General features: G+C 51.3%; 1 protein-coding gene across 7 annotated transcripts in view; it reads right to left on the bottom strand.

Moving 5' to 3' along the window:
* The window catches only part of DLGAP3 (DLG associated protein 3), a 243,927-nt gene extending 236,389 nt beyond the window's left edge, over nucleotides 1-7,538 (bottom strand). For 6 of the 7 annotated variants that reach the window (XR_013231011.1, XR_013231010.1, XM_077337514.1 and 3 more), the window contains exon 1: nucleotides 7,458-7,538. The gene's annotated coding sequence lies outside the window, so the exon portion shown is untranslated. The remainder of the gene's footprint in view (nucleotides 1-7,457) is intronic. The other variant, XM_077337515.1, reaches the window with a different exon arrangement.
* Between the last annotated feature and the right edge of the window lie 17,204 nt (nucleotides 7,539-24,742).

The raw sequence follows: 24,742 nt of genomic DNA, 5'->3' as shown, positions 1-24,742 counted from the left end.
CCCGTGATTAGGCTTCTCACCCCCCACCGCCGCCCTGTTTAGAAATTAATCCATTATTTCCCCTGGCTTCTTCTCACCCGTTGGTGCTTTACGCTGAGAGCCAAAAATGCAGGGAAGGTACCCGACTCCATGAAATGAATTGTGATGTTTTCTAGATGCAGTGGGGCTGCGGTTATTAGATCAATCAATTATGGTTGCAGATAGTATACACTTCCTTGGGACTAAGCCTGTTGAACTTGGTGGATCATATTTCTAAGAAAGCATGCCCTGGCTCAGCTTTAGTAGATTCATTAGTGGGGGAGAAAGGAGGTCCAATTTCCACTTTGGGGTGCAAATAAAGAACCCACTTTTGGAAGCTCAATTCGGTTGAGCATGGTAGTGCCAGTGTATTCATGTAGCATGTGCCATGGGACCCACACTTCCAGGGACCCCACACAATGCCTCCCCCCCAGGGATCAGGGCTATAGCTTCTTGGTTCCCCCCCCCATCCCTCTTAAAGGGCACTTGGAGTGACGCCTCTTTGGACCCTATGCCCCCAGTATGGCTTTTCCTGCCTCATACTTTATTAGGGCCCTGCAAACCCATCCATAAAGAGAGCCAACTTGGTGTAGTGCAGGGGTAGTCAAACTGCGGCCCTCCAGATGTCCATGGACTGCAATTCCCAGGAGCCCCAGGCTCATGGGAATTGTAGCCCATGGACATCTGGAGGGCCGCAGTTTGACTACCCCTGGTGTAGTGGTTAGGAGTAGGGTTTTGCATGGCAGCGTCCGAATCGGCTGTTCCAGGCCAACACAGTCAGTGCCGCGCCAGGGGGTGGGGGAGGAGAGACGCAAGTGTGTGCACGGAATTGTACACCAGTGCCCGTGCCTCCCCTCCCCCCTTCATGGTGCAGTGCTTGCTGCGTAGGCCTGGAACAGCTGATTCAGACGCCACCACACACAACTTTAGTTATGTGGACTTCTAATCTGGTGAGCCAAGTATGATTCCCCGTTCCTACACATGCAGGCAACTGGGTGACCTTGGGCTTGCCACAGCACTGATAAAGCTGTTCTGACCCAGCAGTAATACTAGGCCTCACCTACCTCACAGGGCATCTGCTGTGAGGAGAAGAAAGGGAAAGCAATTGTAAGTTGCTTTGGGTAAAGAAAAGCAGCATATAAGAACCAACCCTTCCTTCTTTTTCCCTGGTGCTGTGGGCTCCACAAATCCTTAAGCCACTCCTGACTGGGTGACCTTAGGCCAGTTACCCTAACATACCTCACAGGTGTGTTGTATTGAGGATAAAATGGTATAAAAGAACATTATGTAAGCTGCTTTGGGTCCCCAGTGGGGAGAAAATGGGAAAAATAAAAATGTGTACAGTAGCTCACATTTGGCCTAAATGGTGTATTCAGAATGGTGTCGTCTCTTTACATTGGATCAGTTGATTGGTTAAAAATGCTATTTTTAAAATAGGGATGTACAAATGTCCCCTATTTAATTTCCTTTAGGCCTGTTCCCTCCCCCCCCCCACTATTTTGTGCTCAATGGTTTTCGATCTTCCCTTTTCACTTTATAAATGTGTGTATAATTTGCGTACACGTGTTTCATGGCTTCGAAGTGCAATCTATATGGACTTTATACAGGCAGTGTACATAACTGATGTATACCGCTGACTCACCGGCGTGTGAATAATATATATTTTTTAAATGCATAAAACTTCACAGGAAAAATTCAATGCAAGGAAACAGAAAAGGGCACAGAGAGCTAGACCCCACCCCACACCTAGGTATTCTGAAATATTTGCCCACCTGCCTGTTTCAAGTTTTGTGCAGCCTCGTATTTATTTATTTAGGAAATAATTATGAATTTCTGACCCTGGTTTGTTTTTTGTATCCTAAACAAGAATAATTAATATTCCTGACAACTGTACAATACAATCCAAAGTTCCTTTATTTTAAAACAAGCCCTACCATGTCCAATAAACTTACAGACTAGCAGCTATGCATTAGATCAGACTTCTTCAACTTTTTTACCATTTAAAATGTAGAAAAAATGTATTAACTCCTGCCCATTCAGGAAACCCTTCCAGGGCCACAAAGAAACCCTCTAGTTGAGAAAGCCTGGGGCTTAGATTGTAACTTTAGAATTTAAAAGGGGAGCCAAAGGTTTCACCCCCTCCCCCAAAAAGAAAGTTTCCAGAGTAAGGGCTGTCTCACAACCAGGCCTCACAGATTAACAGTCATTGTCCAGACCTGCAAATGCTGGCAGGGGCTCCTGGGAATTGTAGTCCATGGACATCTGGAGGGCCGCAGTTTGACTATCCCTGGTCCAGACCAAGGGCCTCCATATGCAGAGTGCAAATGTGTTGTGGAGTAAATTGCTCCTATTTTGTTCATTTAGATATCTGTACCCCGTCCTTCTTCCCAAAGGATATATGAAGTCACAGAATCTTTCTGCCTTCCTCCATTTTACCATCATGACCACCACCTTATAAGATAGCATAGATCAGCAGTTCTCAAACTGGGGGTCGTGACCCCTAGGGGGGTCGATTGACCCTTTCCCCAGGGGTCGCCGAGGCCGCTGCTGCTGCTGCTGCTGCTGCTGCTGCTGCCAGATTCCTCCCCAGGTGAGCGGTTCGTGGCAGTGGCCACTTAGCCTCCCCGCCGAAAACCCGCAACGCTCCCCTATTGAGCCCCACGTGCAGCCCTGACATTCCGCTGGCCCTATAGGGAAGCAGTGGAGCCCGCCTCCTGGCCCTCCTGGGGCCAATCACTGTGGCACCTCCGAACGATCGCTGTGTCATCGCCATGCTGCTGCCACAATTGTGGCAGCGGCGGCCTCGGCAACCCAAAGGGGGTTGTGGCACTAGGAAGGTGGTGAACCACTGGCTTAGATGAAGAGAAAATGATCTTCCCAAAGTCACCGAGCAAGCTTCCACGGCAGAGTGAGAATTCAAGCCTGGGGCTCCCATATCTTTAGACTGTCACCCTTCCATTCAACCACATTGTCTCACTGATCATGGCCTCCAGCATTTTCCAGGGAGACATCTGTGGCACCTATATTATCCAATCAAAAGCTGCAACACAAGCCACTCCCCCCACTTGCCACGACACATTTGCAGAGGTTCAGCTCTGCCCTCCATAATTGCCATTCTTTTGCTCTTGGTGCTGTTTTAGAAGGAGTTTTTTTTGCACCCCGTTTTTTACTACCTAAAGGAGTCTCAAAGCAGGCTTCCAATTGCCCCCGCTACCTCTCCGTACAACAGACCCACCCTGTGAGGTAGCTGAGGCAGAGAGCTCTGACAGAACTGTGCTGTGAGAGCAGCTCTAACAGGACTATGACTAGCCCGAGGTTACCCAACTGGCTGCAGGTGGAGGAGAGGGGAATCAAATCCAGTTCTCCAGATTAGAGGCAGCCATTCTTAACCACTACACCAGCCTTTCTCCATTTTATTACCATTGAGAAGCCTCTGAAACATTCCTCAGGGTTTGAGAAATCCCAGAAGTACAGAATTTGATTGGGAAGCATAGCATTGGCCATTTGGGGAAGGGGGTGGAGGTCAACATGTTCATATATAGTCATATCGTCCAATAAATGCTTAACCAATTTTAAGAGTAAATAAAAAATTAACTCCCACCCATTCAGAAAACCCTTCTAGGTCTGTCAAGAAATCCCAGGATTTCATGAAACCCTGGTTGAGAGAGCCTGCACTACACCGGGTGCTTAGCCAAAAATTCTTTTGAATTAATTTAAACCCATGGGTTCTGATCCTCTGGCTGTCATCTTCCCCCTTCCTCCCCACATACTCAGGATTTCCCCTGACACCAAAATGTGGTAGATGCCTGTCCATGGATTCATTAATGTCTCTCATAGGCAAAGTGAGTTCTGCCCAGGATAATATAAACGAAGAAGCTGTTTGTCCCTGTAGGCTCCAGGCCCATTGCAAAAACACCATTGATCTCCAATCTATTATCAATAGTTGAAAAATATCTGTCAACCACTGGAGCTGACAAACGGTGCACTATATCCAGCGCCTTAGTGTTCATGTGCTCTCATGTGCAAACATGTGATCTGAAGACCCACACACAATGCACTCAGATGAACTGAGAAGCTGGGCCCCAAAGAATCACCCCCCCAGCATTTTAATATGGTGCCTTATTTCTTTGTTATATATCTCTGACGTCCTGCTCAAGGCAGCTTGCAATTACAAAACCAAACTCTTAAAACACAAGCCGTTAAAACACAAGCAGCAGAAACAGTAGTGTGCCATTAAAAAGCTGACAATATCTCCACCCCCTGCAACACTGAGCATCATATAAGGACAGCGGTTCTCCGGGGACCAGGACTGGAAAACAAGAATTCTCATAATATGCAAGACAACTGGCACATACATGTGGCACAAGAAAGTGAGCCAAGAAATGGGAACGCACAGAGAAGGCAACACAACACCTGGATAGCTCCAGCAAGACTGCTAGGCACAGGTTGGTGGTAGAGCAAGCCAAGAAGGGATGCCAGTCCCTCCCCATATCACTGATGATTGGGGTGACCCCAAGCAATCGTCCGGATGGCTTGACTGGAAAGCTGGTTTTGCCAAGAAGTGACATTGGTCACTATAAATGAATTGGTCATGTGCTCCAAAGGCAGATGATAAACCCTTGGCTGTGGACAATTACGGAAGTCTTGAGATATGAAACACAGAGGGATATTTTGGGAAGAAAATCAGAGTAATTTTCGGGCTGCCAGACAGAATATAATCTATAGGGTCTCTTAAAGAGCTGCTGCAGTAAGGAGTTGCCAAGAACTTGGGGGCCACTGTAGAGAAAGCCTTGCTCCTAGTAGCCACTGATTTAATTTCAGATGTTTGGGGTATCTGGAGCAGGATCTCATATAATGATCTTGGGAGGCAGATCTTACAAATCCAGGGCTGCTTAAGGCTTTAAAGAAAAGAGATAGGACGGAAAGCTGTTACACCGATTGGTTGATTAAAATTCTTCTTCTTTTTTGCTCATGATACAAGAAACCTCAGGGTCCCACCGCTCACAGGAAGAATTTTGTGTGGCCAGACACACATTAAGGAAACACAGGGCTGCCACTAAAAATGGCATCCTTGTGTCAAGTTCTCCCATAATATGTAGTGAAAACACATTCAGGAGACACGGGGCTGCCACTAAAAATGGCATCCTTGTGTCAAGTTCTCTTATAGTATTCTTTGGGTGTCCTGGACTGGTGCCATCTGCTTTCCTGCAACTTGCCAATATGGAGCAGCAGTGGGGGTGACACAGAAAATTGCTGCAACACAGCTTGGAGGATTCAAGGAGAACTCAGTAAGGGGCCCATGTTACTGGGGCAAGCCCAGGACTCAGGTACACAAGACACCCAACCTAGAGCAAGAGGTGTTCTGTGTAGAATACATTTGACACAGACACTTAAATAAAAAAGAACGGTATGAATAAATTAGATGTTTTTTTTTTAAAACACACATACAGAGGCTATAATGTTTCAGATGCATTGCCATGTCGGTCGGCAGCAGAAGAGCAAGATTTGAGTCCAGCAGAAGAGACTAACAAGATTTCCAAGGCCTAAGCTTGGGGTGGGGCATCAACACTCCCTTTGTCAGATCCCCAGGTATCTGACAAAGGGAGAGCTCAGAAGCTTCTACCCTGGAAATCTTGTCGCTCATTAAGGTGCTCCTATGGAGGTCTACTATGTTGCCTGTGGCTTGCCAGCCGTTTGCTGCATGCGCCGGACCAATTCAGTTGTGCTGACTGCTTTTGACTGTCCTCCTCTAGGCTCTTACATTTGTTACCTGCTTTACCCTCTGGATTCTCTTCTCTCTTAGCCTCAAGAGCCCTGAAAGTGACTGTGGAAGGATAAAAGAAGAGCCTCGCTAGGTCAGACCCAAGGGGCAGATCCTGTTCCCAGCACTGGCCTGTGGGAAGCCCATAAGGGCAACAACCCTCCCCCAACTGGCACCAGAGACATCTTGCATAGCTTATTTAGTGGTCCCCTTTTGCTGGAATGGCTAATGCCCAGTTACCAGGTCTGTCCATCCAGAGTTGGCCTGAACCGTCTTTCAAGCCATCCAAAACGGCTGTCTTCCCCTGTGGGTGCATCTTTGAGGCTGCCAGCAAGTTAAGCATTGGGAGAAGCAATCCTCCCTTTGGGCTGCCCTGAATCTCCTGCCCCTCAGTGCCATGGGTTGACCTCCAAGTTCTGGTGGCGCAAGAGAAGGAGCAAAAATTCTGCCTAGACCTTTTCCCCTGGAATCAGAAGGCCATTCACCAATGACTGGCCAGCAAGTCACAAGGAACATCAAATGAACTTTTAAGGTTTTTTTTTTTTGGGGGGGGTGAGACTGTTCCTTTCTCCCACCCCAACCCTTCTGGACCCTCCCGGTCAGCCCAACAGTTCCCTTCTGCTCCAGTTACACCCCAGAGCTCTCGGCGCCCCACATCTGGATAGGCCCTGGGGATTTGCTTGGTCACATCTGGTGGCCCTAGCCGGAAGGACACAGTAGGAGCCATATCTGCATTCCCTGGGTGGGGGCGCCCCCATCTGCCACGGAGCCTTGGCAAGCCGGGCCAACTTTGCCTGCCCCTCTTCCCGGGCAGCCAGCTAGGAAGAGCCCCGGCGGGTATCTCGCGGGCACCTCCTCGGGAAGCCGGCGAAGAGGCAGCCTTGCCCAGGCTTGGCTTGGGCTGCCCGGTCTCTCCTCGGTGGAGCTCAAGAAACGCAGCCCGTGCCCGCGACAGCCAGTCTGCTCAGCGGCAAGGAGGGAGAGACGCCGGACGGCTGCCCCGCCACCCGTCGGACCCCTTGGCCATCCTCGGGGGGGGAGGGCGAGGGGAGGTCTTTCTGATTTTTTTAAAGACCCTCCCCTCAAGCAAGTGCAGGACAGAGACCGTAGGAGATTCGCCACCAGGAAGAACGAGAAGGTGGGGAGGGGGGGGGGCGCTGCGTGAAATCTCCCCCTACCCCGTCCTCTTTTCTGGCTCCCCCTTGGAAGCCATGCGTAGGGTCCCTCGGCCACACCACGATCCCTCGGCGCAATCCTAGGCAGGTTCTTCCCCCAAGTGGCTCCCTTTTGTCTCGAAAGGAGCCGGCTCGTCGGTAAGCGCTCGGAGGGTTGCGCTGCCCATCGTTTTTGGAGACGGGCGGGGAGGAAGAGCGACCCCCGCGCGTCCTCTGCTGCCGGCAAGTAGCGCGGGGCCACCCACCACATGGCACTCTCGGCTCGGGCTGCCGGCGAGCCCCGATCCGGAGCGCGACGCGGGAAGCCTTCGGCGTGCCAACGCACACGCCCTCGCGCCTCCGCTCCCTCGACGGCCCTTGGCCCCGCCGGCCCAACGGGGCCTGCTCTCTGGGCATGCCAGCCCCCCCCCCCCCGGGAGGGGAGACGCCGCTGGGCCCGGCCCACCCCACCCACTACGGGGCCGCCCCCCGCCCCGGCAGGACCCCCGAGTCGCCTCTCTTACCTGGGCATGCGGCGGAGACGCTGGCTGGCTGGCTGGCTGGCTGGCGCCGCTACATCCCGCCCGGGCCCCCCTTGTGGTTCGAAGCAGAGTCGCCCCCACCTCCCTTCCTCCTCCTCCGCCCGGTTCCCGGCTCTGCGCTTCGCAGCCGCCTCTCCCTGCCTCCCTGCGCAGCCGGCCGCGAATGCGGGGATCCCCGCGGCTGCTGCTGCGAGGCGAGGGGCGGCGAAGGGGCTGCCGCTCCAGCTCCAGCCCTGCACTGCAGAGCGAGGGGTTAATGGGCAGCGGCGGCGGCTTGAGGCGCCTTCCCGGACTGGAGCGCCGACAGGACGCGCGGGCGAGCGAGCGAGCGAGCGAGGGCAGGAGCGGCGCGAAGATGCGGAGGTGGATTTCCCAGGGAGCGGGCGGGGCGGACGGAGCGGCGGGTGTGTGTCTGTGTGTGTGTTGGGGGGGGGGGGATTTCTCTTGGCCAGCTCGTCGCCCCCAGCACAGCCGGCCACGGAGCAGCTCGCCCGCGGCGGCCCTCTCGCGGCTTCTTTGCTTCTGCAGCCGGAGGGTGGGAAGGCCCGGCGCCGGAGCCTTCCCTTTGGAGGGGGGCCTTACATGCCCAGGGGCTGCTCAGCTGAGAGCCCGGAGAACCCCGGGGAGGAGGGGGCTATTGGGGATGGGAGGAGCAGGAAGGATCAGGGCCTCTTCCATTCAAGAGATAGCCTCCAGACACTTTAAGCAAGGCGGGGCAGGGGGGGGGGGTCTTGGCTGCCCTTCTCACCTTCCCCCAGGTATCTGTCTTCTCTGCTGGCCGTCACTCTTCTAAGAAGCTAGAGGCAACATGACTTGATTCTCCCAACACCGTTTTATCCTCACAACAACCTGGTAAGGTAGAGAACGAGGATAATCCATGTGAGGATTTGAACCCAAGTCGGGCAGATCCTTGGCAAAAGCAAAGGCAGAAGGAGGGGATAGACAGGGCCTCACTTGAAGTCAAGTGGGGCCAGAAGAGAAGTTGGGGGCAAGCTTGATGAAGCCTCTGGCTCTGATTGGGAGAGCTGCCCTGATGTCACAGAAGGGTAGGCTAGGCTGCTATTGGATAGGCTGCTGTGGTCTCAGGAAGGGTGCAGCAGGCAGGATGGGAAGAAGAGGTGGAGATCGAAGAGAGGAACATGGTCCCAGCAAGATCAGCTCCCAGTTACCAACTGGTGAAAGCAGGTAGGGAAAGAAAATGTCTGCCTGCCACCCAAAACACAACTGATGTGGGGATTTTCTAGGCAGCACTGGCCAAGGATTGGCTCTGTAGAGCCACCTGACTTGTGGGGTGTGTGTGTGTGGTAGGGGAAGATTCTGGTCCATAGCTGCTATCCAGCTTGAGTAGTCTGCAGTCCCTCTGCTGACCAGAGAGCAGCTGATGGAGCAGAGACAAAGGAATAGTTACCCAAATACTTATAAAAACCAACAACTCTTCTCCTTCATCTGGAGCAGCTGATCAGTAGGAGGGTTAGAGCTGCAAGGAAACTTGGGAAGGCGGAGTAGGCTGAAGGCAGGAAGGGCAGAAGACCCCCCCCCCCCCCGAGCATGAGAGAAAATGGGAAACTGAGGAAGGGTTATAAGTCACCTTCTGATTCTGTAGCATTCCTGTAGTCTCCATACATCCCCTGTAAGCAACAGCGTGTTGTAGGAGAGGAATCTCTTGGCGTGTAGAACAGGGGTGCTTTTTAAATTTTAAAAATTATTCTAGTTAATTGCTCTCTCTTACTTTTGGAATATTATTTCTTCTTCTGGGATGCAGAAAACATTTGAGAATCATTGTTCGTTTTAAATAGTTGCGTTTTAAAACTGTTGAAGGAGTTCAGAGAGGAGGCAGAGCATGCTTGGCCAAGCCTTGTGGAAGAACCCTACAGAAGAAATGAGCCATCTAAAGAACTGGAGCCGGCCCAAACCCAGGTCCTGTTGGGGAGAGGCTGGAATGTGGGTGAAGGATGTGGGTGTTTGAACAGCTATCCTCTGTAAAAAAAAAAAAAAAAAACCACACACGCAAAAAATGAGGATCTAAGAATTGCTCACATGCCTGGGAAAGAGGGTTGTCCTGGGTGAGTCCAGTGGGTCACAGCTCTGTTGTAGCTGGCTGTCTGGGGGGGGGGGTGTGGAGAAAGCACACCGCGGTTGCCTAGCAACACCACCTCAGGTTTGGAGCGCATCCTGTGGTTGCCAAGCAACAGTGGCCTGTCACCTTGCCGTTAAACGGAGCCGAAAAATGGTGGTCCCTGTTCAGCCTCCAAGAGCTGAGGTGGGTTGTAAGAATGACCCACATCCTCAGGTCCCCCTTCACTGAAGGATGCACCTCATGGGAAAGCTGGGGATACAATCCCAAGCCAGAGAGAGAATGAGACCAGCCTGAGTTTCCATCCCTGAAAATCTGTATTTGGGGTTTCCCCCATAATTCCTTCTGAGGCACAGCCTCCCTCCCCAAATAAGGGATCAAGACACCTTGGTTTCCCATAAACTGCTCTAGTCTAGTTAGGTCAGAAGAGCTGTCCTTTCAAAAATTTTTTTTGATGAATATCACTCAAACCAAGCCAGTTTGACCCAAGGCAATAACAAGGATGCTTCACCTGTTGAGTGCATGCCTGAGCATTCAACAGGGCAGAGACTGCCTTGGAGGAAAATATCGGCCTTTCCTGCACTGATCCGAAAGAGAATTTAGTTCGTTAGTTCATTCCTGTCCTGCCTTCCTCCCTGACGGGGATCCAAAGCGTCTTATATCATTCTCACCTCCACTTTTATCCTCACAACAATCCTGTGAGGTAGGCTAGGGAAAGGGTATACTGGCCCAAGGTCTTCCCACAAGCTTCTGCTGTAACGTGGATAGGGATTTTCAGACCTGAATCTCCAAGTTCCTTGCCTGACACTCTTAACCACTACTTCACAACGGACCTCTTTTGTTTAATTCAGATGTTAATGTGGGGAATTTTCTTTTGCAGAAGTGTTCTGTCTGATTCCATGGATCCCAGTTATGTTGACAGAAGGCCTTTTGTGTTGCAGAGATATCAAAGTCGTCTACAGCTTTCCCCTCAGCCAGCCTTTCTCAACATTTTTGAGAAATCCCTGAAATATTCTTCTGGCTTCGAGAAACCCCAGAAGTGGCACGATCAAGCAGAGTCTAGCTGGGAAACAGAGCTGTGTCATGCCCACCTGCCCCCCTTCCCCTTCCCAACCCCACCCAGCCCATCATTGGCCATTTTGGGAGGGGGTGTGTGGGTTGACATGATCAAAAATGGGAACCCCTTCCAGGGCCCTCAGGAAACCCCAGGGTTTCATGAAACCCTGGCTGAGAAAGCCTGCCCTAAACCTTTGGCTTGTAAGTCAACAGCTCTCACTTCCATATCAGAAGCAGATGCTTGAGACAATTTTTCTCAATGGGTAATCCGCACGCAGAAATGTTTCATTCGTTCGCTGTAAACGTATCTGTGCTGTCTCTCCAGCGGACCTGCACTGGGGCAGTCTAGAAGCATGAAGGAAACCTAAAATAGCATAAAATCAGCACATGCAATATTTAAAACCCAGTCTTAAAAAAACCATATGCATGGCATTTGCTATTGCAGAAAGTGCAGATGGTCACTGGGCTAGGCGGCTTTGAGATGCTGCCAGGCGAAGTCACAGAGGAAAACTTCCTTGATGGAGAGTAGCCCTGCCAAACGCAGGTGCTCAGCCATTTTTGGAAACCGGATGCTGGTCTAAGAGTGGACTTTGGCCTGATCCTTGATTTCAATGACCCAATCCATCTGCTGTCAGATGCAATCTTCATATACTCTGCAGGAGGTCAGTGGGATTCTGTGTTCCCATCTCTGGTTACTGGCACCATCTTATTGGCAGGACCTATCTGTGAATCAGGACCTGTTGCTGAAATACCATGGAATGGTATTTCAATGCCTTTTTGTGCTGTCAAATCACAGCTGATTAGGGATGATTCTGTCGAGGTTTCAAGGCGAGAAGAAGAATCGGGTGTTGTACCATCTTTTCAAAGCAGCTTATAATCGCCTACTCTTCCTCTCCCCACAACAGATACCCTGTGCGGTAGGTGGGGCTGAGAGCTCTGAGAGAACTGTGACTAGCCCAAAGTTGCCCCTCTGGCTTCATGACGAGGAGTGGGGAATCAAACCCGGCTCTTTAACCAGCACACCAAGCTGGTTCTCAGCAGAGATGTTCGGAGATCAGTTGCCATTGCCTGCCTCCACATCAGAACCTTGGCACTCATGGGAGGTCTCCCATCCACCTACTAGGCAGGGCCAACCTTGCTTAGTTTCCGAGATCTGATGAGATTGGCCATGCCTGGCCAGTGAGGAGGAGCTCACCACCTCCTTAGGCAGCCTATTCCACTGCTGAACTACTCCGACTGTGAATTTTTTTCCCCTGATATCTAGCCTATATCGTTGTACTTGAAGTTTAAACCCATTACTGCGTGTCCTTTCCTCTGCAGCCAATGGAAACAGCATCCAGCCCTCCTCCAGGTGACAACCTTTCAAATACTTAAAGAGGGCTATCATGTCCCCTCTCAACCTCCTTTTCTCCAGGCTGAACATTCCCAAGTCCCTCAACCTATCTTCATAGGGCTTGGTCTATTAGGACCCTGTTCTTCTTTCCCCCTCTGCTGGCAGGACCTAGAGCACCTGCTGCCCCGGTTACCCTGGTTGTCCTGGAGGGGACAAGTCCACAGGCAGCCCCCTCCCCAGCGTGGGGTCCCAGTTGCCCACTGGCCAAGACCCTCCCTGCAAAAGGCCGCATGCACTCTTCATCTGGGGGAAATTTGCCGGTGCCTCTCTCGGACATTTCACCCAAGCCCCAAACCTTCCAAGCTCCGTTTTAACGGCCCTTCAGACCGCGAAGGCCTCCAAGACGTCCCGCCCTTTCTGTCATTTCAGAGTGACGACTTCATCAAGTTCGGTCAATGGGAATCGTGGGCCGGTGTGCTTCTTTAATTTTGCTCCAAGGCCGAGTGGGCCCGAAGGCTCACAGCGCCCTCTAGTGGGGATGGTACCGCTTTGCTCTCCCTTTGCAAATGACAGGCGGCGCAGCTCCGCGATGGGACTGGAGGGCGTTTTCTTTCACGCGGACTTCTTTGAAGCGCGGTTTGGCGCCGTTGGCTGAGTGCCGGAATCTGTTTCCAAGGCCCAGCTTCAGCCCCTGGAAATGGTAAAGCGGGAAGGGTGACATGCACGGAGTGGCTCTCTTCTATACTTTGAGCGGCCGCAGCCTGCGCTTGATGTGTTCTGAGAGGATTAGAAGATGGCACTTCAACCGGTCCTTGTATTTACAAGGAACAGATGCCATCAAAAAAGGGAATCTTCTCAGAGAATGGGCTGGCACCAGCCGCAGCACTAGACTCCTGGCCTGCCTGCATCATACAGATCTTGTCAAGAGATGGTTGTAACATCCTGGCCTGACAAATCTGGTTCCCATCCCTCTTATGATTCTAAAACTTAATGAGATCCAGCCTGATGGAGACTTCTGTTGAGCTCAAAAGCTTGCAGCATTTGGGGTCATTTTGGTCGGCCGTGACAAAAGGCATTGCACAGATTTTGTTTTCGTTTCTGGATTCTGCTTGGATGAATATCGGTGCCGTTCCCAGTGGTGTCTCCCACCACAGGAATCTCCCCATGCTTTAAAATACAGTTTGCAGATGACACCCAATTGGGAGGTGCAGCAAACACCCCAAAAGATAGAGATGGAGTTTAACAAGAGCTGAACACACTGGGAAAGTGGGCGATTGAGAACAAGATGCAATTCAATAAGGAGAAGTACAGAGTTCTGCATGGGGGTCACAAGAATGAGAAACCTTCCTACTAGATGGGAGATACACCTCTGGGTAGCAGTGTGTGTGTGAACAAGATCTTGGGGTACTTCTGGACTGTAAGCTAAATATGAGCAGACAGTGTGATGTGGCAGTAAAGAAGGCAAATGCAGTCTTGGGGTGTATCAACAGAGGCATCCCATAAAAACTGCAAGATGTCATCGTCCCTCTGTATACTGTGTTGGTCATACCCCACCTGGAGTACCGTGTGAAGTTCTGGAGGCCTCACTTCAAAAAGGGCATGGACAAAACTGAGAAAGTACAGAGGAGAGCGACGAGGATGATCTGGGGCCTGGGGACAAAGCCTGATGAGGAAAGGCTGAGGGACTTGGGAATGTTCAGCCTGGAGAAGAGGAGGCTGAGAGGGGACCTGATTGCTCTCTTTAAGTATTTGAAAGGTTGTCATTTAGAGGAAGGCAGGGAACATTTCCCGTTGGCAGCAGAGATCTCCAGCAGATCTCCAGACAACACAGAACTTGGAGGAAATGGGTACTTTCGATATCCTGAAGTCCCTTTCCTCTCCAAACCCTGCCTTCTCCCAGCTCCACCCCCAGGTTCTCAAGAATGTCCCACCCTGGTGCTGGCAACCTTCACCCCCACCTGCAAATGTTCAGGGAAGCATGAAGCTGTTGGCCTTCTCCCATTGGGAGATCCCCCCCCCAAAAAAAAACAGGGAGCATGTTCATTAGATGGATGGATGGATGGATGGATGGATGGATGGATGGATGGATGGATGGATGCATACACTACCCATTCCCGTGGGCTCACTTTCTCTGGCTGGCTGGGCTGTAATGCTACAGGGTAGAGTAGCTGGGAAAGTGAAGATGGAGGTATCTATTGGGGGTGGGTGAGGGTGGCAGCATGATTACCACAGTTTGTGTGTGTGTGTGTGTGTGTGTGTGTGTGTGTGTGTGTGTGTGCACCGATTCAGCAGTGTAAAAGGGAGAGGGGTCAGATTGGATTCGGAGGCAGCATTGAATTGTGAGGTGGGAGAGCCTGAGGACATGGCTCTTGCCCCTTTTGCTACTGCCAAGGGGGCATGTATTTCCTGCTGATGTCGAGAAGCAGCCTTCTACTGGAAGATCCTCTTGCTGTCTGGTTACTGGCATTGTTTTCTGATGGGCCAGACCAGGGGGCGCACAGAGGGCCTTCTGCATACCAAGTAATGGTCTTTGCCTCTGCGCTCCAGTCCTTTTGCCACTGGGGCTTTCTGTCTTCCCTACTGGGGATGCAACCTCCAGCGCGTGACCCTCTGCTTCCTCTGAGCCCGTGTGTGCAAGCAGGGCCCATAGATCTAGGCGCAGGAAGCTGTTTCCATATTGTACCACCTCTGAGCTGTCGCTCCCAGAGGCCAGCAAGAGGACCGCGCCTTCCCAGCCCGCGAGACTCTCGCTGTTCAATTCTTCCCCCTTCTTTCTCCTTCAATGGTGCCTGCCTCTCGTCTCAATAAGCGGCCTAATTTGCTAATAAAAACAATTACGCTGATTGCCGGCTCAAAGGGCAAAGAGGTAATCATCTCCTTAAGCTTTCCCCGTGTGCCAAACAATGGAGGCGCGACGCTCCATGGCCGTGTGCCTAAGGCTGCAGGGCAGACCTATTCTCCCCTGACCTCAATAGCCCAGGGAAGCCCGATCCCAGCAGATCTCGGAAGTTAAGCAGGCCAGCCCTGGCTAGATTTTGGATGGGAGACCTCCAAAGATTTGGGTGGAAGGAACCATAGAGGTCATGATGTGGAGGCAGGCAATGGCCAACCACCTCCAAACAGCCCTTGCCTGGCTGCCAGACAATCCTCAGGTCTCCTGGCTACATTACACACACGTATGCTAAAGAAATTTGTTCCGTGTAGTATATTTCTGGTAAGGCCTTGGAGGCGGAGCGTGTCTCATAGCTTAAGTGCCACTCAGTGCTTAACACCCACTCAGGGTGGCTGTCCCGCCCCTGAGTGCCTTCTCCTCCAACTGGGTTGCCTGTCTGTCCAGCAGCCAGCCAATCGCCTTCCGTCCCCCACCCCTGACCACCCCCTCCTCCTTCCACTTAATGCCCGAGGCTCAGAGGTTGCAGATCCCTGCTGTGTGAGAGCTGACCCTGCTGGTGAGTCCCCTTCCCAGTCTGTAGCCTTTCCAGGTCCTAGGGGGAGGGAGAGGCCATCCTCCAAATTCTTCCACCCCACCCAATCTAGTGCCCATTGTTTTCCTGAATGCAATGCGCTTGGCCCCTAGTAAATAAGACTTATCCTGGATGGGATAAGAAGGCATAGTCTTTCCTCTTTCCTCCCCTAGTACTTGGATTCTGGGACTTCTTCAGCGCTCTGAGGTGAGGACTGCTCATGGCATCTGATCCACCCATAACTTCCAGTATCTGCACTCACACACTCACAACTGGGACCACTTCAGGCCCGGGAGGTGACCTGCAAAGCCAAGAACTCATTCTGTGGAACACCCAGTGAAGTGTCATAGCATGCAAGCTTTCCGACTTCCCAAGAACTGTTCATCAAGCCAGGTTTTAAGAAATCCAGGATAACGGAAAAGCAGATATTCCACGTCATTGGGATCTTGAGACCCTCTTGGACTAGGATTATGGTGGGACTTCAAGCAGGCAAAGAAGGTTCAGGTTTCAGGAAGCTGCCGGCCAGGAACCAACAAGTGAGAGGCAACCAAGCAATTCGGCTCCATAGGTAATTCCTGTTGCCTCTTGCTGTTGCTGATGTCTGAGATCAAGCAGAGCCCTTATCAGAGATCAGTGGCCACCACACTGCACCACCCCAAGCCAGTGGCTGGGCCAGAGAACTGGCCCTTGATGTGGGCCGTGGCAGCTCTACAAACTCTAAGAACATCCAAACAACACTGCTGGATCTGAACAGCGGTGCCACTTAGCTTAGTCGGAAGAGAAGGGCCTTGTGGTGTCTCACCCACCCATGTTGGATCATGCACTTTCAATGCACTTTAGAGGTAGATTCTCGTGTTCCGCACAGGAAAATCCGGTTGCTAAAGCACACTGGAAGTGCATTATCTGACAGGTGGGAAATGGGCCGAAATCTCAGCCTTCAGAGGAGGCAATGAAAGAGTTTTAGGGATAGATAGGCCAGGCTTGTAGCATCTTCTTTTTCTGTACTTTTATTGCTTCCCCCCTACCTACCTACCTACCTACCTACCTACCTACCTACCTATCTACATACATACATACATGTCATTTTATGAGTAAATCGATGTTTTAGCTATGCTAATTTTTGTAACTGTGAAATTGCTAATTTTGACATTTCTGGTCTATGACTGTAATAAAGATATGTGTGTATGTATTGCTGTCCCCTTTTGATGTGTAAACGGATATTCCCAAGGACCTCCTTCCTTCTTGCTTGTTTCACAACCCACTCTTGCACACCCAACCAGAGTCCTCCACCTCTGGCACCATGAGGGCGGGCATGACTCCTACATCTCCATCCATCCTAGCTAGTTAGTCCAGGGTCATCAAGGAGTGCAGGAACAAAAGTCAGGCTGCATAAAAAAAACTAAGCACATTGTATCTACACTGCATTCTTCACCGCCTTTCCTTAAATCAGGCTGAGTAGTCTGGATGGGAGTCATCCTGCATTCACTCAGTGTCAGAATCCTTTGTACACTGGCAGATCATCAAACAAGCTGATCATCTCCCCTTGTACAGTATGGCCCTAAGACTTTGCTGGGAGTGTCCAGCTGGTTTTGGGAATCAGAGCTGCTCAATGAAGGTGTGGTGTTTCTAGGAACACAGCATGAAGGGGCTGGGGTTCTGCTTCATCAGCCTTTGTTGACACACCTGCTGCATTGTTTTGTCCACTGAGCTCCCTGCTGTTTCAACTCTCTAAGAAACCATCTCTCCAGCTTCATCTGACGAGCTGTCATCACTGCAAGGGAGGCCCTGACAGGAGCTCTGGAAGCAGCATACACCTCCATTTCGGGGGCTGTTTCTAGTTTCAAAGTGCTCCAGGAAGAAGGTTCCCAGGGGCTCCCTCTTTTATCTATCACTGGGCAACCTGCTCATGCCCTCCTCCCTTCCCCTCCCACCCTGCCTGCAGGGGAGTCCTCTCACCACTTGCAGACCTTTCTGGCAAGTGGGTTACAGCAGCAGAGCCTACCAGAAGCCCTGAGCCTGGGCACTCTCCCCACCTTAGGGTTTGTATCTGCTAGTCCTAGTCATTTTGATGTCAGCAGGACTGTGGAGGTCTTGGCTCCAATTCCACTGAGTTCTGCAGGTGACATTAAATCTTTGCAAGCACTTTGCCCTGCCTACCTCACAGGGCCATTGTGAGGGTAATAATGGAGGAGAGAACTATGTGTCCTGCCTTGAGCTCCTTGGGAGAAGGGAGAGGAAGGTTTTGACATATTTTGGGAAGGGCGAGGGTTGGATTAAAATTGGCATGAAAGAAAAGTGATACCTTCTTTTGCAGATTTTTCATTCCAATAGGGCTACTGAGGCCTTGGCTGCAGCCCCTTCCCTGGCAATTCTCCAATGCATCATAAGAAATGCATGATGGTAAATATCCACTTAAAAAAAACTATTTTATTTATTTGCTTAATTCATTTATAGGCTACCCTTCCTGCTGAGAATCAGAGCAGAGTATGAGACGTAAAAAAAAATCAATTCAAACAAACAGCAAAGACCTCCGATAAATGATGCAGTGGGGCTGGGGGTTGCCAAACTGCAGAACAAGGCAGACAATTAAACCTGCCTAAGGCATGACGTGCCATCACACAGAAAGTAGGCTGCAAAGAGAGAAGGCAGAGCAGTCAAGGGAAGGCGACGGGTAAAGACCGCAATAGGCTAGAACCCTGTCCCTTCTAAAAAGTGTCTTCCTGATCTATTGCATTATAGTATAGTTCTAACTTCTTGAAAAAAACTCCTGTGAATATATCCATCCATCTATCCCTCTCAGAGCCTCTTGTAGCACAGAGTGGTAAGGCAGCCGTCTGAAAGCTTTGCCCATGAGGCTGGGAGTTCAATCCCAGCAGCCGGCTCAAGGTTGACTCAGCCTTCCATCCTTCCGAGGTCGGTAAAATGAGGACCCAGATTGCTGGGGGGTAAACGGTAATGACTGGGGAAGGCACTGGCAAACCACCCCGTATTGAGTCTGCCAAGAAAACACTGGAGAGCGTCACCCCAAGGGTCAGACATGACCCGGTGCTTGCACAGGGGATACCTTTACCTTTACCTATCCCTCTCTCCCTCCCTAATCTGTCCTCCCTCCCTCCCCATCCATCCCACCCCATCCATCCATCCATCCATCCATCCATCCATCCATCCATCCATCCATCCATCCATCTAATCGCAGCTGATTTATGGTGACCTTGTAGGGTTTGACGACCTTCAGTGGCCTGCCTCTAGCAAATGTGGATTTCCTTGGCAGACTCTCCTCTTAAGTACTAACCAAGGCTGACCCTGCTTAGCATCTCAGATCTGACCCCACTGGGCCAGCCCATATTTCCCTTTGGCTATTCCCCATCCTGCCCTGCTTATGGGCATCCCTGGGGCAGTAGGCAGACTGTTGCCATGTCGGACCTAACTGCTGAGCTGCCCAGCCCCTTCGACCGGTGCCAAATTCTCCTGTTCTCCATTCTGCTACCGACACACCTGGATCCAGATATAGCTTGAGCAGAAGCTGGCATTAAGCATCCACCCCCACAAGCTCCATCTGCCAAATTAGGTTTGCTTCCTCCTGGACTCTGTGCTCAGAATACATTCTCTTTTGACCGTGGGGGATGCGGAAATAGGATTTGCTTTAGTGACAAGGCACTGGGACTTGTTCCTCTGCTCCCCCTCCCCCAGTTCCTCCCTGTGATGTTGCACGAGAGATACTCCCTGCAAATGCATGCTCATACTGAGATAATCACTTATCTACACTACAGACTGTAGCTGCTTTAATACCAATTTCCTCTTCCCTAGAGAAGACCTTAAAAAAAAATCTCTATGAACTGGAAGTAGGAATTCAGGACCGGGCATCGACAGACTCAGAGGTTGGCTCAGCCTTGGCTAATAATTTTTAAAACCCCGCACAAAAATGTAATAATGGCTGGTATTATAAACAGCAAGAAAAAAAGCGTCAAGGGAGACCAGACAGGATTTTCTACCTGATGCTGTCCTGCAAGCTAAAAACATGTGGCTTTAGGAATTAGACCAGTTTGATTCAAAGACATGCTGGAATTTATGTATGTATTTGCTTCATTTCTCTCCATTGGGGACGCCAAGTTGCCTTTACCACTCTCTTCCATGTTATCAACACAATACATCTGTAAGGGAGATCAGGCTAAGAGCAGGTGACTGGCTCAAAGAGAGCTTCCACGGCAGAGGGGAGATTCAGTCCGGGATCATAGTCCAACACCCTAACCACTGCTCCATACTGACCTAGGGATGGAGTGCAAACAAGCAAGGGTCTGACCAATGTATCCAGAACCTTAATTTGGGCCTGTACTCCCGGCACCCTTGCCAAATCATATGCCACAGGGTTCGTTGGGGAATCTTTGAGAGTTACATTGGTCGAAAGCTGATACATTTGTAATCTAAATTGTGCCCAATACATTCCCCCAGTGAGAGGTTTCCAGACCACCAAAGTGAGGAACTCTGCCCCTCTTCCAATCATAGTTCCAGGGCCACGTGCTGTGCTTGGTGACTCCCTGGCCCATGCATCTGTCTGTTAAAGAAGCACCCATTTGCCATGTCCCAGTTGAGCACAGGGAGGGGAGAGTTGTATGGGGTGCCAAGCTGCCACTTGGCCCTGAGAAATTAGGGCTTGCATTTACACCAGGCGCTTAACCCATGGCACAAGGAAATGCCCCCATGTGGTGATCACCGCTGGATCATTTGGAGGTATTTGCGGTGTGGCATGTTCCAGGTGGCAGCATCCATGGCCTCTGCTTATGGCGCAGGGGAGATCTGGAAGGCAGTGTGTCATTAAGAGGAGAGCTGGGAGGTGCCTGCTCCTTTGAAAGAGAGCGAGCAAGAGCTGGTGTAGAAGACTGCTGGTTCTTTCTTCCCTCGGGGAATGGCTTCACGGGGCAGCTTGCGATTGGAAGCTGCTTTGAGCCTCCTGCGGGTAGTAGAAGGCGGGATACAAAGAAACCAGCGCTCCCCTTCCTTCAGCAGGAAGCTCCTCCCTCCACAGGACAGCACCTCTGCTAGTGAAATGAGTCCAGTGGGTCCAGCTCAGGGAGCGGTGACTGCAAATGCGTGGGTCCATTTTGTGCTGCTCGAGCAACAGGCAGGCTTCCTCTCTCACTCCCACTTCCTTGAACCTGCTCTTCGGTCATCCACTTCTCCCAGCGTGAGCCCACACAGACCCTTGGCAAACCAATGTCCTCTCCAAATTAAGACCACCGCCAAAATGCAGAACGTCTCTGTTCCGTGCCCGCTCTTCCACCTCGGCAGTGAAGAAGAAAGCTGGGAGATGGGAATGACTCCTTTTCTCGCTCTGGGTTGACATTATTAAGAGCTGTGCTCTGCGTCTTCATTAATGCATGAGGAGGAGCGGGGCTTAATCCCAGGAGATGCGCTGCGTCTCGTCTTGCCTGTGAACCGGAGTGGATAGAAATGCTCCAGCCCGGGCTGTCAGGAGGGTGGTGGGGGCATGTTCCCTGCTGGGGTGGGAGGAGGGGGAATCCTGGCACATGGGGCCAGTTACAGGGTTTGGGGGTTCATGGGCAGAGAGTGCTCCAGCCTCTCTGGGCTCACTGCTAGCCGCCTTTCTCGCCCAGCCACTTGTGTGCCTGCCGCCTCCCTGTGCAGCTTCCCGCAGCCCACTTGCAAATGCTGTCAGTGGAAGGGCCTCTGCTTTGCATGCAGAAGGCCCCGGCTTCTATCTCTGGCATCTCCAGCGAAAAAGACCAGTCCGCAGGTGATACGAAAGGCCTCAGCCTGAAGAGGTGTCTGAGTGGACAGTACTGACCCGGGGGGAGGGGGATCAATGGTCTCATGAAGGTAGGTTCAAATGTTTGTTGGCAGTCACCCCGGCCCAATAGTGCTGGGCCCAGGGTGGTGGTGGTGGTAGCTAGGAGGAGGGCTACTGCTACGGCCTCCAGGGATGCTCATGTTCTGTGCGCCATCCACATGCCTTTAAGCAGCATGTGCAGCTGGGGGCAAAGATGATGCAGCACACACAAGCGAGCGATGGAAGAGATGGGATTAGATGGATTGAGGGAGGATGTCTTTCCGTGGCTACCAAGGGGGACTCCCCACAGTCAGAGGCACTAAACCTCTGAATCCCAGAGCCAGGAGGAAACATCAGGGAAGGCCTCTAGGCCCTGTTTGGGGCCCTCCAGAGGAACTGGCTGGCCACTGCGTAAGACAGGAGGGTGGACTAGATGGACTCATCCTCCCCAGGGAAATGCAAGAACGTAGGAGATGGGAAGTACTATCCAGTGAAATGGATTGACCAGCTTTTTTCAACTTTTTGACCATGGAGGAACCCTTGAAATATTTTTCAGGCTTCCAAGTGGATACCCAGAAGTGGTGACCTGCCCCTTCAGAGAAGTGGGCACTGAAGATGCAGGAGCCAGCCAATCAACTGATCGATCATTTCCAATTTCCATTGTGGAGAAAGAGACTAGGCCTGTGGGGCAACAGGGGAAGTGGGCTCCAGGGATGTCTGTCAGTGGCCATTCAAACTTCTGGGAAAGGCCACATAAACCCTGGGGATCCCCGGTTGGGAATGCCAGCAATTGACAGTAACTCGGGGCCTGATAAAACACACACACCTTTAAAAATTTGGAACTGACTATCACAGAGGGCTTCCAAAACTGTGGTCGGTCTGCAACTCTTAATTGCTAATGGAACCTCCACACACAGAGGCAGCATACCTTTGATTAAAGAACAGGTCTTTGGCTTCATGCACAATTGGGGGCTTTTACTGGGCTGCTGCTGAAAACATGACGTTGGACTAGATAGATCTTGGTTTGATTCAGGAATGCAGTTCTCTCTCTGTCACACACACAGACACACACACGTTTCTGATTTTTTCTCTAACCTTTACTTGCTTTTTGGATGCACAACATGCAAACAGAACATCCACGGTAACTAGGAAGGAGCTGATGGTTACTAAGAGGGGGACCCACTGGAAAGAGGCAGAGAGCGAACGAGCGAGCAAGAGCGCTAACTAGATCATGCTTATCTGCCATCCCGGCTCTCCGTTATCAGAGCTGCATAAATTAGAATGAAAATTTAATTTGGAGGTTTGAAAAATTCATGGGACGTCTAGGCAGTGATGCTGGTTCAGATGTTCGCTTCGTATCAAGAAAGGATGAATGGAGCTGTCAGCAGGGGAAGGGGAATTAGTTTTGTGTAAAAGGGCTTTGATATTAGCCTCATCGATGGCAACTCCTCACAAGATCCTTTGCTACTAGTTCTCTGGAGCATCTCCACTCTAGCTAGATGGCTCATTTTACGCGAGGCTGTACCAGGGACCACTGCCGGACCCAGATATTGGTGAGGCCCCTGAACAGTGCCTACCTTTTCAGGGTGCCAACTCTGGGTTGGGAAATGCCTGGAGACTTAGGGAACGGAGCTCGGAGTGGGCAGGATTTGGGCCAGGGAGGGACCTCAGTGGAAAATAATACTATGGAGTGCACCCTCCGAAGCAGCCATTTTCTCCAGGGGAACTGGTCTCTGTCATCTGGAGATGAGCTGTAATTCCAGGGGACCTCCAGGTCCCACCTGGAGACTGGCATCCCTATCAGGAGGGGATGGGCTAGCATTGCCCACTCTGGGACTGGAAATACTTAGGAATTTGTGGGTGGAGCCTGGGAGAGTAGGATTTAGGGAGGGGAGGGACCTCAGTGGAGTAGAAAGCGATGGAGTCCACCCTCCACCGCAGCCATCTTCTCCAGGGGAACTGATCTCTTTAGTCTGGAGATGAGCTGTAATTTTAGGGGATCCCCAGGTCCCACCTGGAAACTGGCAGCGCTACCCCCCACCTGCTTCCCTCCCCACCCACCCTCCACCCCCTGTGCATTCTTCCCGTGCTCCCAAGCCCTCCCACCGCCTGCAACCATGTTCCTGCTGTTTCCTCAACAGCGCTGGCTGAGGCATGCAGTGGCCAGTGATGCTGCAGCCCCCAGGAGTGCTGACACTGCTGGCATCAAAGCCAGGAAGCTGGGAGCATGAGCATCTGCATGCAAACGGGCACGGGAAACAACAGCGGTGCAGGGCTGGGAAGGTGAATGTGTGTGGGTGGGGAGTTAGTGAGTCCTGCCAGAAGCCCTAGGCTCCACCAACTGACCCCCTTAAGGTATGCCGACACCTGCCCTGCCAGAGACCATCAGGGGGCTTGCCAGGGGCTTCAGCACCCACTGATAAGCAGGAAGCAAAAAGAGATTTCTGGAGTCTATCGTCGGCTCCGGTACATGCATTTGGAATGGTGCATCCTGAGACTGGTGCGCATCAGGAGCATGGTCACATGTTCCTGCTTTCTCCAGACCAGCATAAGCACCCAACGTTGCTTATAGGGACTGTCCCTGTCTCTGTCCAAGGGAAATGCCTGACCCTACTTGGTTGGTATGCACTTTAGCTAGCTTAGAGGGGGAAGGTCTTGTGAAGATTCTCTTTCTGTGAACTCTGAGAGGCGTCAGACTTTAGGGCAGGGGTAGTCAAACTGCAGCCCTCCAGATGTCCATGGACCACAATTCCCAGAAGCCCCTGCCAGCAAATGCTGGCAGGGGCTTCTGGGAATTGTAGTCCATGGACATCTGGATGGCCGCAGTTTGACTACCCCTGCTTTAGAGGTTAGTTCCCTTCCCAGGAGCCTCACAGTGGGTCCTTTCTCTTCCTTTCGGCCCATTTCAATGTACGCACATGAGCAGTAAGGTGTCAGATGCTGAGTTTTGAGCCGTCACTATCGTAAACGAATCCAGCGTAAAGCATTCAGAGACAAACTTTCCACCTCTTGGGGAAGGCTCTTTCAGGCATTAGAAAAAGGTAAGTTTGTGGTGCCAACAGCACGTCTGTATTTTCATGTGTGAAAGGATGCAGCTGAACCCACAAAGAGTCTCTGCTGAAAAATATTTACATTAGAGATGAAATTGGAGGATAGGAGCGATTCCGTTCCAGCCCATAACAACAGGGATACCATATTGCAGAAAGAGCTTAATTCTTCTTTTTGGCTCCGAGGGTTGAGGTATCACATTCTATTCTGCTAAAGAGTCAGCTTGGTGTAGTCGTTCAGAGCAGCAGTCTCTAATCTGGTGAGCTGGGTTTGATTTCCGCTCCTCCACATGAAGCCAGCTGGGTGACCTTGGGCTAGTCACAGTCTTGTCAAAGCTGTTCTCGCAGAGCAGTTCTGTCAGAGCTCTCTCAGGCCCTCCAACCTCCCCAGGTGTGTGTTGTGAGAGGAAGGGAAGCATCTTTGAGACTCCTTTATGTAGTGAACAGTGCAATATAACAACTCTTCCTCTAGTGGAACTATATTTATATATAGTGGAACTATATAGTG

This window comes from Paroedura picta, chromosome 5, assembly GCF_049243985.1.
Source record: "Paroedura picta isolate Pp20150507F chromosome 5, Ppicta_v3.0, whole genome shotgun sequence".
In the NCBI taxonomy this organism is placed as follows: domain Eukaryota; kingdom Metazoa; phylum Chordata; class Lepidosauria; order Squamata; family Gekkonidae; genus Paroedura; species Paroedura picta.
Note: the sequence above shows the minus strand (reverse complement) of the source record. Positions and strands in the feature narration are given on the sequence as shown.